We start from the raw sequence: 12,026 nt of genomic DNA, 5'->3' as shown, positions 1-12,026 counted from the left end.
TAAAGCTTAGGTGGTTGTTTTGGGAGTCAAAATAGTTGAATTGTAGTAAAAGATAAAATAAAACAACAAAAACAATGAAATACATAAGTTAAAAAAACAATGAAATACATAAGAAATTATCAAAACAAGGGATAACATAAGAAATAAGCTGGCTCTTCCAAATTTTTTGTCTTATTATTATTCAGAATGGTCTAATGAATATATCTAGTGAAAAAGAATGCTTAAATATGAATAATATATGATTTATTGGTAAAAATGTGATTTTTATGACTTTATTTGCATAAATTACCATAAATATGCAAATGAGTGAATTTTTCAAAAAATTGAAATGATCATATTATTCTTTACACTTCACTTGACATGCGTGCAAATTTTCGCGGCGATCGGCCGCTTTGCGGTCGAGATCTTGAGGGGGGGCCATAATGCCCCCCCCCGGCCCTACTAAGACTTCAAATAGCCCGGCCTTATTAGGGTTAACCATGGAAACAGGGAATCTGCTCAGTTCCATTAAAAAAAAAAAATCATTCTCAGAACAAAAAAATAAAGAATTAATTACGCTTTGTGGAAGCCTATTTAAATTTAATGAACCTAATAATATTAAATTTTATGCAATTATGCAAATATATGTAAATATGTAACTATTTATAAATTATATGCAAACCATTTGTAAATATAATGTAGACTCTGTGATAGTTTAATTTGCTAATAATTCTATCATCAAGTTATATTACCATAAGGACTCGGGTAAGACACCAAGTAAATATTCTCAATAATAGGCATTTTTAGCTATGAGTCAGATTATTCAGAGTTCTGGTGTTTCTTTGCCATTCTCTTGCCTAAATGTAAAATTTTCAATGTTTTATGTTATTTAAATATCTTAATAAATGCAATTTTTTCTGTGTTCAATGCAATAATGTAATAATTGTTAATTAATCTATAAATACAGTTATTGTTAGTATTATTGATCTAATTAATTGAATATTATTCAAATTGTAATAGTCTATTCAGTGTAGCTGCAGTTTGTACTTAACAACGGTATTCCAAAGTTTATTCTGAAATCTCATCATTTAGGCGAAATAAGATATATAGCTTTAATTCTATTTTTTTTTAATATTCGCAATTACACTATAGAATTTTAATTTATCCAATAATTCTAAGTAAGCCTATTGTAATATTGTAACTATGAAATCAGTATAACTGCATTTTTTTAATTAGTAATGATATTCAAAAATTCATGTATTCATTTGTGCAATACACCCTATTAGTAAGCTGTGGAATATGGAATTTGCAACTTGAATTGACACAGTGATTCTCATATCATTGTGTATGTTTTTGCTTTAAATCCATCACGCTATATGACCGAAGCTTATTTTTATATTTTTACATGGACGAATAAACAAATTGAATTGAAGTAAATGGTACAGTCAAGTTTGTTAACCAAAGAAAATGGTTAAAACACCAAACTTTAAGGAGAAGTCCACCCTGATTAGAAGTTGGTTTTAACAGAAGCAGAAAAATTAAAGAAACAGATCAGTGAAGGTTCGAGCAAAATACAAGAAGAAATATTAAAGAAAATTATGAATTTTTGAAGTTGTAATCAAGCAAACATAAATTGGCAACACCGTGACGTATATTGTGAGCTACTCTAAAGAAAATATTTAATCATACATGCACCTTAATTATATAATCATTGCTCATATGTTCCTTGACCCCTAAACATGAATAAGGGCACTAAAATCACTTTCTATAAGTATCAGAGGAGAAATAGTTTTAAACATGCAACATTATGGCAGCCAATTTGACTTTTTAAAAGGGTTAATTGTATGCAAATTTATGCAAATTAGGAGTCAAGGAGTAGTTGTAAGCTGCTGATAATGCTATTATCTTGTTCCTTGACCCCCAAAACATCGGTAAAGACACTTCGTTAAGCTTTCTATGTGTCTCAGATCTAGAGATATAGTTTTAAACATGAACAAATGGCAGCCATTTAGAATTTAAAAGGGGTTTATTATATGCAAATTTATGCAAATTAAGAGTCAAGGAGTAGTTCTAAGCTGCTTATAATGCTATTATCTTGTTCCTTGACCCCCAAAACTTCGGTAAAGACACTTCGTTTAGCTTTCTATGTGTCTCAGATCTAGAGATATAGTTTTAAAAATGAAAAAATGGCAGCCATTTAGAATTTAAAAAGGGTTAACTATATGCAAATTTATGCAAATTAGGAGTCAAGGAGTAGTTCTAAGCTGCTGATAATGCTATAATTATGTTCCTTGACCCCCTAAATATGGAAAAGGGCACTAAAATCAACTTTCTATAAGTATGAGATGAGAAAAAGTTTTAAACATGCAACATGGCAGCCATTTTGACTTTAAAAAGGGTTAATTATATGCAAATTTATGCAAATTAGGAGTCAAGGAGTAGTTGTAAGCTGCTTATAATGCTATTATCTTGTTCCTTGACCCCCAAAACTTCGGTAAAGACACTTCGTTTAGCTTTCTATGTGTCTCAGATCTAGAGATATAGTTTTAAAAATGAAAAAATGGCAGCCATTTAGAATTTAAAAGGGGTTAACTATATGCAAATTTATGCAAATTAGGAGTCAAGGAGTAGTTCTAAGCTGCTGATAATGCTACTATCATGTTCCTTGACCCCCTAAACATGGAGAAGGGCACTATAATCAACTTTCTATTAATATTAGATGAGAAATAGTTATAAACATGCAACATGGCAGCCATTTTGACTTTTAAAAGGGTTAATTATATGCAAATTTATGCAAATTAAGAGTGAAAGAGTAGTTGTAAGCTGCTTATAATGCTATAATCATGTTCCTTGACCCCCAAAACATTGGTAAAGACACTACGTTTAGCTTTCTATGTGTATCAGATCTAGAGATATAGGCTAAAATAGGTTTTGAGTGTCTACCAGGGTTCGACATGGCGGCCATTTTGAATTTATGCAAATTAGGCACTGATCCACCACTACAATTTTTGTCAACTTTTAGTATGTTATTTTTATGTTTTTTCCAGATAATATGCAAGTGGAATCGTTTCTGTTGCAATTAGTTCTAGGTTGACCCCTTTTTTTTCATATCTTGACTGTACTAATTCATTGTGGGGTAACTAGCCTAATCAAAAAATATAATATTTTCCTCCAAAATGCTGAACCACCCCGGCCCTTACCATTTCGGCCTGAAATTGGTGTTTATTCAAATTATCACAATATTTGCCCCTACGCCCCTTTCAAAGGGATATGGGGGTCAGGATCCATCTAATGGCATGTATGTACATTCATTCTTGGGAAACTAGCCTATTAAAAAAATACAATATTTTCCTTCAAAATGCTGAACCACCCCGACCCTTTCCATTTCGGCCCGAAAGTTGTGATAATTCAAATTTTTACAATATTTGCCCCTACGCCCCTTTCAAAGGGATATGGGGGTCAGGATTATCTAATGGCATGTATGGACATTCATTGTTGGGAAACTAACCTATTAAAAAATAAAATATTTTCCTCCAAAATGCTGAACCACCCCGGCCCTTACATTTTCGGCACAAAAGTTGTGATAATTCAAATTATCACAATATTTGCCCCAACGCCCCTTTCAAAGGGATATGAGGGTCAAGATCCATCTAATGGCATGTATGGACATTCATTGTGGGGAAACTAACCTATTAAAAAAAATATAATATTTTCCTCCAAAATGCTGAACCACCCCGGACCTTCTAATTTCGGCCCGAAAGTTGTGATAATTCAAATTTTTACAATATTTGCCCCTACGCGCCTTTCAAAGGGATATGGGGGTCAGGATCCATCTAATGGCATGTATGTACATTCATTCTTGGGAAACTAGCCTATTAAAAAAATACAATATTTTCCTTCAAAATGCTGAACCACCCCGACCCTTTCCATTTCGGCCCGAAAGTTGTGATAATTCAAATTTTTACAATATTTGCATCTTCGCCCCTTTTCAAAGGGATATGGGAGTCAGGATCAACCTAATGGCATGTATGTACATTCATTGTGGGGTAACTAGCCTAATCAAAAAATATAATATTTTCCTCCAAAATGCTGAACCACCCCGGCCCTTACCATTTCGGCCTGAAATTGGTGTTTATTCAAATTATCACAATATTTGCCCCTACGCCCCTTTCAAAGGGATATGGGGGTCAGGATTCATCTAATGGCATGTATTGCATTCATTGTGGGGTAACTAGCCTAATCAAAAAATATAATATTTTCCTCCAAAATGCTGAACCACCCCGGCCCTTACCATTTCGGCCTGAAATTGGTGTTTATTCAAATTATCACAATATTTGCCCCTACGCCCCTTTCAAAGGGATATGGGGGTCAGGATCCATCTAATGGCATGTATGTACATTCATTCTTGGGAAACTAGCCTATTAAAAAAATACAATATTTTCCTTCAAAATGCTGAACCACCCCGACCCTTTCCATTTCGGCCCGAAAGTTGTGATAATTCAAATTTTTACAATATTTGCCCCTACGCCCCTTTCAAAGGGATATGGGGGTCAGGATCCATCTAATGGCATGTATGTACATTCATTGTGGGGAAACTAGCCTATTAAAAAAATATAATATTTTCCTCCAAAATGCTGAACCACCCCGGCCCTTACCATTTCGGCCTGAAATTGGTGTTTATTCAAATTATCACAATATTTGCCCCTACGCCCCTTTCAAAGGGATATGGGGGTCAGGATTCATCTAATGGCATGTATTGCATTCATTGTGGGGTAACTAGCCTAATCAAAAAATATAATTTTTTCCTTCAAAATGCTGAACCACCCCGACCCTTACCATTTCGGCCCGAAAGTTGTGATAATTCAAATTTTTACAATATTTGCATCTTCGCCCCTTTTCAAAGGGATATGGGAGTCAGGATCAACCTAATGGCATGTATGTACATTCATTGTGGGGAAACTAGCCTATTCAAAAAAATATATATTTTCCTCCAAAATGCTGAACCACCCCGGCCCTTACCATTTTGGCCTGAAATTGGTGTTTATTCAAATTATCACAATATTTGCCCCTATGCCCCTTTCAAAGGGATATGGGTTCAAGATCCATCTAATGGCATGTATGAACATTCATTGTGGAGAAACTAGCCTATTAAAAAAATATAATATTTTCCTCCAAAATGCTGAACCACCCCGGACCTTCTAATTTCGGCCCGAAAGTTGTGATAATTCAAATTTTTACAATATTTGCCCCTACGCCCCTTTCAAAGGGATATGGGGGTCAGGATCCATCTAATGGCATTTATGTACATTCATTGTGGGGAAACTAGCCTATTAAAAAAATATAATATTTTTCTCCAAAATGTTGAACCACCCCGGCCCTTACCATTTCGGCCTGAAATTGGTATCTATTCATATTATCACAATATTTGCCCCTACGCCCCTTTCAAAGGGATATGGGGGTCAGGATTCATCTAATGGCATGTATGGACATTCATTGTGGGGAAACTAACCTATTAAAAAAATACAATATTTTCCTCCAAAATGCTGAACCACCCCGGACCTTCTAATTTCGGCCCGAAAGTTGTGATAATTCAAATTTTTACAATATTTGCCCCTACGCCCCTTTCAAAGGGATATGGGGGTCAGGATCCATCTAATGGCATGTATGTACATTCATTGTGGGGAAACTAGCCTATTAAAAAAATATATATTTTCCTCCAAAATGCTGAACCACCCCGGCCCTTACCATTTTGGCCTGAAATTGGTGTTTATTCAAATTATCACAATTTTTGCCCCCTACGCCCCTTTCAAAGGGATATGGGGGTCAGGATTATCTAATGGCATGTATGGACATTCATTGTTGGGAAACTAACCTATTAAAAAATAAAATATTTTCCTCCAAAATGCTGAACCACCCCGGCCCTTACATTTTCGGCACAAAAGTTGTGATAATTCAAATTATCACAATATTTGCCCCAACGCCCCTTTCAAAGGGATATGAGGGTCAAGATCCATCTAATGGCATGTATGGACATTCATTGTGGGGAAACTAACCTATTAAAAAAAATATAATATTTTCCTCCAAAATGCTGAACCACCCCGGACCTTCTAATTTCGGCCCGAAAGTTGTGATAATTCAAATTTTTACAATATTTGCCCCTAGGCCCCTTTCAAAGGGATATGGGGGTCAGGATCCATCTAATGGCATGTATGTACATTCATTCTTGGGAAACTAGCCTATTAAAAAAATATAATATTTTCCTCCAAAATGCTGAACCACCCCGGCCCTTACCATTTCGGCCTGAAATTGGTGTTTATTCAAATTATCACAATATTTGCCCCTACGCCCCTTTCAAAGGGATATGGGGGTCAGGATTCATCTAATGGCATGTATGTACATTCATTGTGGGGTAACTAGCCTAATCAAAAAATATAATTTTTTCCTTCAAAATGCTGAACCACCCCGACCCTTTCCATTTCGGCCCGAAAGTTGTGATAATTCAAATTTTTACAATATTTGCATCTTCGCCCCTTCTCAAAGGGATATGGGAGTCAGGATCAACCTAATGGCATGTATGTACATTCATTGTGGGGAAACTAGCCTATTCAAAAAAATATATATTTTCCTCCAAAATGCTGAACCACCCCGGCCCTTACCATTTTGGCCTGAAATTGGTGTTTATTCAAATTATCACAATATTTGCCCCTATGCCCCTTTCAAAGGGATATGGGTTCAAGATCCATCTAATGGCATGTATGAACATTCATTGTGGAGAAACTAGCCAATTAAAAAAATATAATATTTTCCTCCAAAATGCTGAACCACCCCGGCCCTTACCATTTCGGCCTGAAATTGGTGTTTATTCAAATTATCACAATATTTGCCCCTACGCCCCTTTCAAAGGGATATGGGGGTCAGGATTCATCTAATGGCATGTATGGACATTCATTGTGGGGAAACTAACCTATTAAAAAAATACAATATTTTCCTCCAAAATGCTGAACCACCCCGGACCTTCTAATTTCGGCCCGAAAGTTGTGATAATTCAAATTTTTACAATATTTGCCCCTACGCCCCTTTCAAAGGGATATGGGGGTCAGGATCCATCTAATGGCATTTATGTACATTCATTGTGGGGAAACTAGCATATTAAAAAAATATAATATTTTTCTCCAAAATGTTGAACCACCCCGGCCCTTACCATTTCGGCCTGAAATTGGTGTTTATTCAAATTATCACAATTTTTGCCCCCTACGCCCCTTTCAAAGGGATATGGGGGTCAGGATTATCTAATGGCATGTATGGACATTCATTGTGGGGAAACTAACCTATTCAAAAAAAATAATATTTTCCTCCAAAATGCTGAACCACCCCGGCCCTTACCATTTTGGCCTGAAATTGGTGTTCATTCAAATTATCACAATATTTGCCCCTATGCCCCTTTCAAAGGGATATGGGTTCAAGATCCATCTAATGGCATGTATGAACATTCATTGTGGAGAAACTAGCCTATTAAAAAAATATAATATTTTCCTCCAAAATGCTGAACCACCCCGGACCTTCTAATTTCGGCCCGAAAGTTGTGATAATTCAAATTTTTACAATATTTGCCCCTACGCCCCTTTCAAAGGGATATGGGGGTCAGGATCCATCTAATGGCATTTATGTACATTCATTGTGGGGAAACTAGCCTATTAAAAAAATATAATATTTTTCTCCAAAATGTTGAACCACCCCGGCCCTTACCATTTCGGCCTGAAATTGGTGTTTATTCAAATTATCACAATATTTGCCCCTACGCCCCTTTCAAAGGGATATGGGGGTCAGGATTCATCTAATGGCATGTATTGCATTCATTGTGGGGTAACTAGCCTAATCAAAAAATATAATTTTTTCCTTCAAAATGCTGAACCACCCCGACCCTTACCATTTCGGCCCGAAAGTTGTGATAATTCAAATTTTTACAATATTTGCATCTTCGCCCCTTTTCAAAGGGATATGGGAGTCAGGATCAACCTAATGGCATGTATGTACATTCATTGTGGGGAAACTAGCCTATTCAAAAAAATATATATTTTCCTCCAAAATGCTGAACCACCCCGGCCCTTACCATTTTGGCCTGAAATTGGTGTTTATTCAAATTATCACAATATTTGCCCCTATGCCCCTTTCAAAGGGATATGGGTTCAAGATCCATCTAATGGCATGTATGAACATTCATTGTGGAGAAACTAGCCTATTAAAAAAATATAATATTTTCCTCCAAAATGCTGAACCACCCCGGACCTTCTAATTTCGGCCCGAAAGTTGTGATAATTCAAATTTTTACAATATTTGCCCCTACGCCCCTTTCAAAGGGATATGGGGGTCAGGATCCATCTAATGGCATTTATGTACATTCATTGTGGGGAAACTAGCCTATTAAAAAAATATAATATTTTTCTCCAAAATGTTGAACCACCCCGGCCCTTACCATTTCGGCCTGAAATTGGTATCTATTCAAATTATCACAATATTTGCCCCTACGCCCCTTTCAAAGGGATATGGGGGTCAGGATTCATCTAATGGCATGTATGGACATTCATTGTGGGGAAACTAACCTATTAAAAAAATACAATATTTTCCTCCAAAATGCTGAACCACCCCGGACCTTCTAATTTCGGCCCGAAAGTTGTGATAATTCAAATTTTTACAATATTTGCCCCTACGCCCCTTTCAAAGGGATATGGGGGTCAGGATCCATCTAATGGCATGTATGTACATTCATTGTGGGGAAACTAGCCTATTTAAAAAAATATATATTTTCCTCCAAAATGCTGAACCACCCCGGCCCTTACCATTTTGGCCTGAAATTGGTGTTTATTCAAATTATCACAATTTTTGCCCCCTACGCCCCTTTCAAAGGGATATGGGGGTCAGGATTATCTAATGGCATGTATGGACATTCATTGTTGGGAAACTAACCTATTAAAAAATAAAATATTTTCCTCCAAAATGCTGAACCACCCCGGCCCTTACATTTTCGGCACAAAAGTTGTGATAATTCAAATTATCACAATATTTGCCCCAACGCCCCTTTCAAAGGGATATGAGGGTCAAGATCCATCTAATGGCATGTATGGACATTCATTGTGGGGAAACTAACCTATTAAAAAAAATATAATATTTTCCTCCAAAATGCTGAACCACCCCGGACCTTCTAATTTCGGCCCGAAAGTTGTGATAATTCAAATTTTTACAATATTTGCCCCTAGGCCCCTTTCAAAGGGATATGGGGGTCAGGATCCATCTAATGGCATGTATGTACATTCATTCTTGGGAAACTAGCCTATTAAAAAAATATAATATTTTCCTCCAAAATGCTGAACCACCCCGGCCCTTACCATTTCGGCCTGAAATTGGTGTTTATTCAAATTATCACAATATTTGCCCCTACGCCCCTTTCAAAGGGATATGGGGGTCAGGATTCATCTAATGGCATGTATGTACATTCATTGTGGGGTAACTAGCCTAATCAAAAAATATAATTTTTTCCTTCAAAATGCTGAACCACCCCGACCCTTTCCATTTCGGCCCGAAAGTTGTGATAATTCAAATTTTTACAATATTTGCATCTTCGCCCCTTCTCAAAGGGATATGGGAGTCAGGATCAACCTAATGGCATGTATGTACATTCATTGTGGGGAAACTAGCCTATTCAAAAAAATATATATTTTCCTCCAAAATGCTGAACCACCCCGGCCCTTACCATTTTGGCCTGAAATTGGTGTTTATTCAAATTATCACAATATTTGCCCCTATGCCCCTTTCAAAGGGATATGGGTTCAAGATCCATCTAATGGCATGTATGAACATTCATTGTGGAGAAACTAGCCAATTAAAAAAATATAATATTTTCCTCCAAAATGCTGAACCACCCCGGCCCTTACCATTTCGGCCTGAAATTGGTGTTTATTCAAATTATCACAATATTTGCCCCTACGCCCCTTTCAAAGGGATATGGGGGTCAGGATTCATCTAATGGCATGTATGGACATTCATTGTGGGGAAACTAACCTATTAAAAAAATACAATATTTTCCTCCAAAATGCTGAACCACCCCGGACCTTCTAATTTCGGCCCGAAAGTTGTGATAATTCAAATTTTTACAATATTTGCCCCTACGCCCCTTTCAAAGGGATATGGGGGTCAGGATCCATCTAATGGCATTTATGTACATTCATTGTGGGGAAACTAGCATATTAAAAAAATATAATATTTTTCTCCAAAATGTTGAACCACCCCGGCCCTTACCATTTCGGCCTGAAATTGGTGTTTATTCAAATTATCACAATTTTTGCCCCCCTACGCCCCTTTCAAAGGGATATGGGGGTCAGGATTATCTAATGGCATGTATGGACATTCATTGTGGGGAAACTAACCTATTCAAAAAAAATAATATTTTCCTCCAAAATGCTGAACCACCCCGGCCCTTACCATTTTGGCCTGAAATTGGTGTTCATTCAAATTATCACAATATTTGCCCCTATGCCCCTTTCAAAGGGATATGGGTTCAAGATCCATCTAATGGCATGTATGAACATTCATTGTGGAGAAACTAGCCTATTAAAAAAATATAATATTTTCCTCCAAAATGCTGAACCACCCCGGACCTTCTAATTTCGGCCCGAAAGTTGTGATAATTCAAATTTTTACAATATTTGCCCCTACGCCCCTTTCAAAGGGATATGGGGGTCAGGATCCATCTAATGGCATTTATGTACATTCATTGTGGGGAAACTAGCCTATTAAAAAAATATAATATTTTTCTCCAAAATGTTGAACCACCCCGGCCCTTACCATTTCGGCCTGAAATTGGTGTTTATTCAAATTATCACAATATTTGCCCCTACGCCCCTTTCAAAGGGATATGGGGGTCAGGATTCATCTAATGGCATGTATTGCATTCATTGTGGGGTAACTAGCCTAATCAAAAAATATAATTTTTTCCTTCAAAATGCTGAACCACCCCGACCCTTACCATTTCGGCCCGAAAGTTGTGATAATTCAAATTTTTACAATATTTGCATCTTCGCCCCTTTTCAAAGGGATATGGGAGTCAGGATCAACCTAATGGCATGTATGTACATTCATTGTGGGGAAACTAGCCTATTCAAAAAAATATATATTTTCCTCCAAAATGCTGAACCACCCCGGCCCTTACCATTTTGGCCTGAAATTGGTGTTTATTCAAATTATCACAATATTTGCCCCTATGCCCCTTTCAAAGGGATATGGGTTCAAGATCCATCTAATGGCATGTATGAACATTCATTGTGGAGAAACTAGCCTATTAAAAAAATATAATATTTTCCTCCAAAATGCTGAACCACCCCGGACCTTCTAATTTCGGCCCGAAAGTTGTGATAATTCAAATTTTTACAATATTTGCCCCTACGCCCCTTTCAAAGGGATATGGGGGTCAGGATCCATCTAATGGCATTTATGTACATTCATTGTGGGGAAACTAGCCTATTAAAAAAATATAATATTTTTCTCCAAAATGTTGAACCACCCCGGCCCTTACCATTTCGGCCTGAAATTGGTATCTATTCAAATTATCACAATATTTGCCCCTACGCCCCTTTCAAAGGGATATGGGGGTCAGGATTCATCTAATGGCATGTATGGACATTCATTGTGGGGAAACTAACCTATTAAAAAAATACAATATTTTCCTCCAAAATGCTGAACCACCCCGGACCTTCTAATTTCGGCCCGAAAGTTGTGATAATTCAAATTTTTACAATATTTGCCCCTACGCCCCTTTCAAAGGGATATGGGGGTCAGGATCCATCTAATGGCATGTATGTACATTCATTGTGGGGAAACTAGCCTATTTAAAAAAATATATATTTTCCTCCAAAATGCTGAACCACCCCGGCCCTTACCATTTTGGCCTGAAATTGGTGTTTATTCAAATTATCACAATTTTTGCCCCTACGCCCCTTTCAAAGGGATATGGGGGTCAGGATTATCTAATGGCATGTATGGACATTCATTGTTGG

This window comes from Strongylocentrotus purpuratus, unplaced genomic scaffold (genome assembly GCF_000002235.5).
Source record: "Strongylocentrotus purpuratus isolate Spur 01 unplaced genomic scaffold, Spur_5.0 spur5_scaffold_16, whole genome shotgun sequence".
Classification (NCBI taxonomy): Eukaryota; Metazoa; Echinodermata; class Echinoidea; order Camarodonta; family Strongylocentrotidae; genus Strongylocentrotus; species Strongylocentrotus purpuratus.
Note: the sequence above shows the minus strand (reverse complement) of the source record.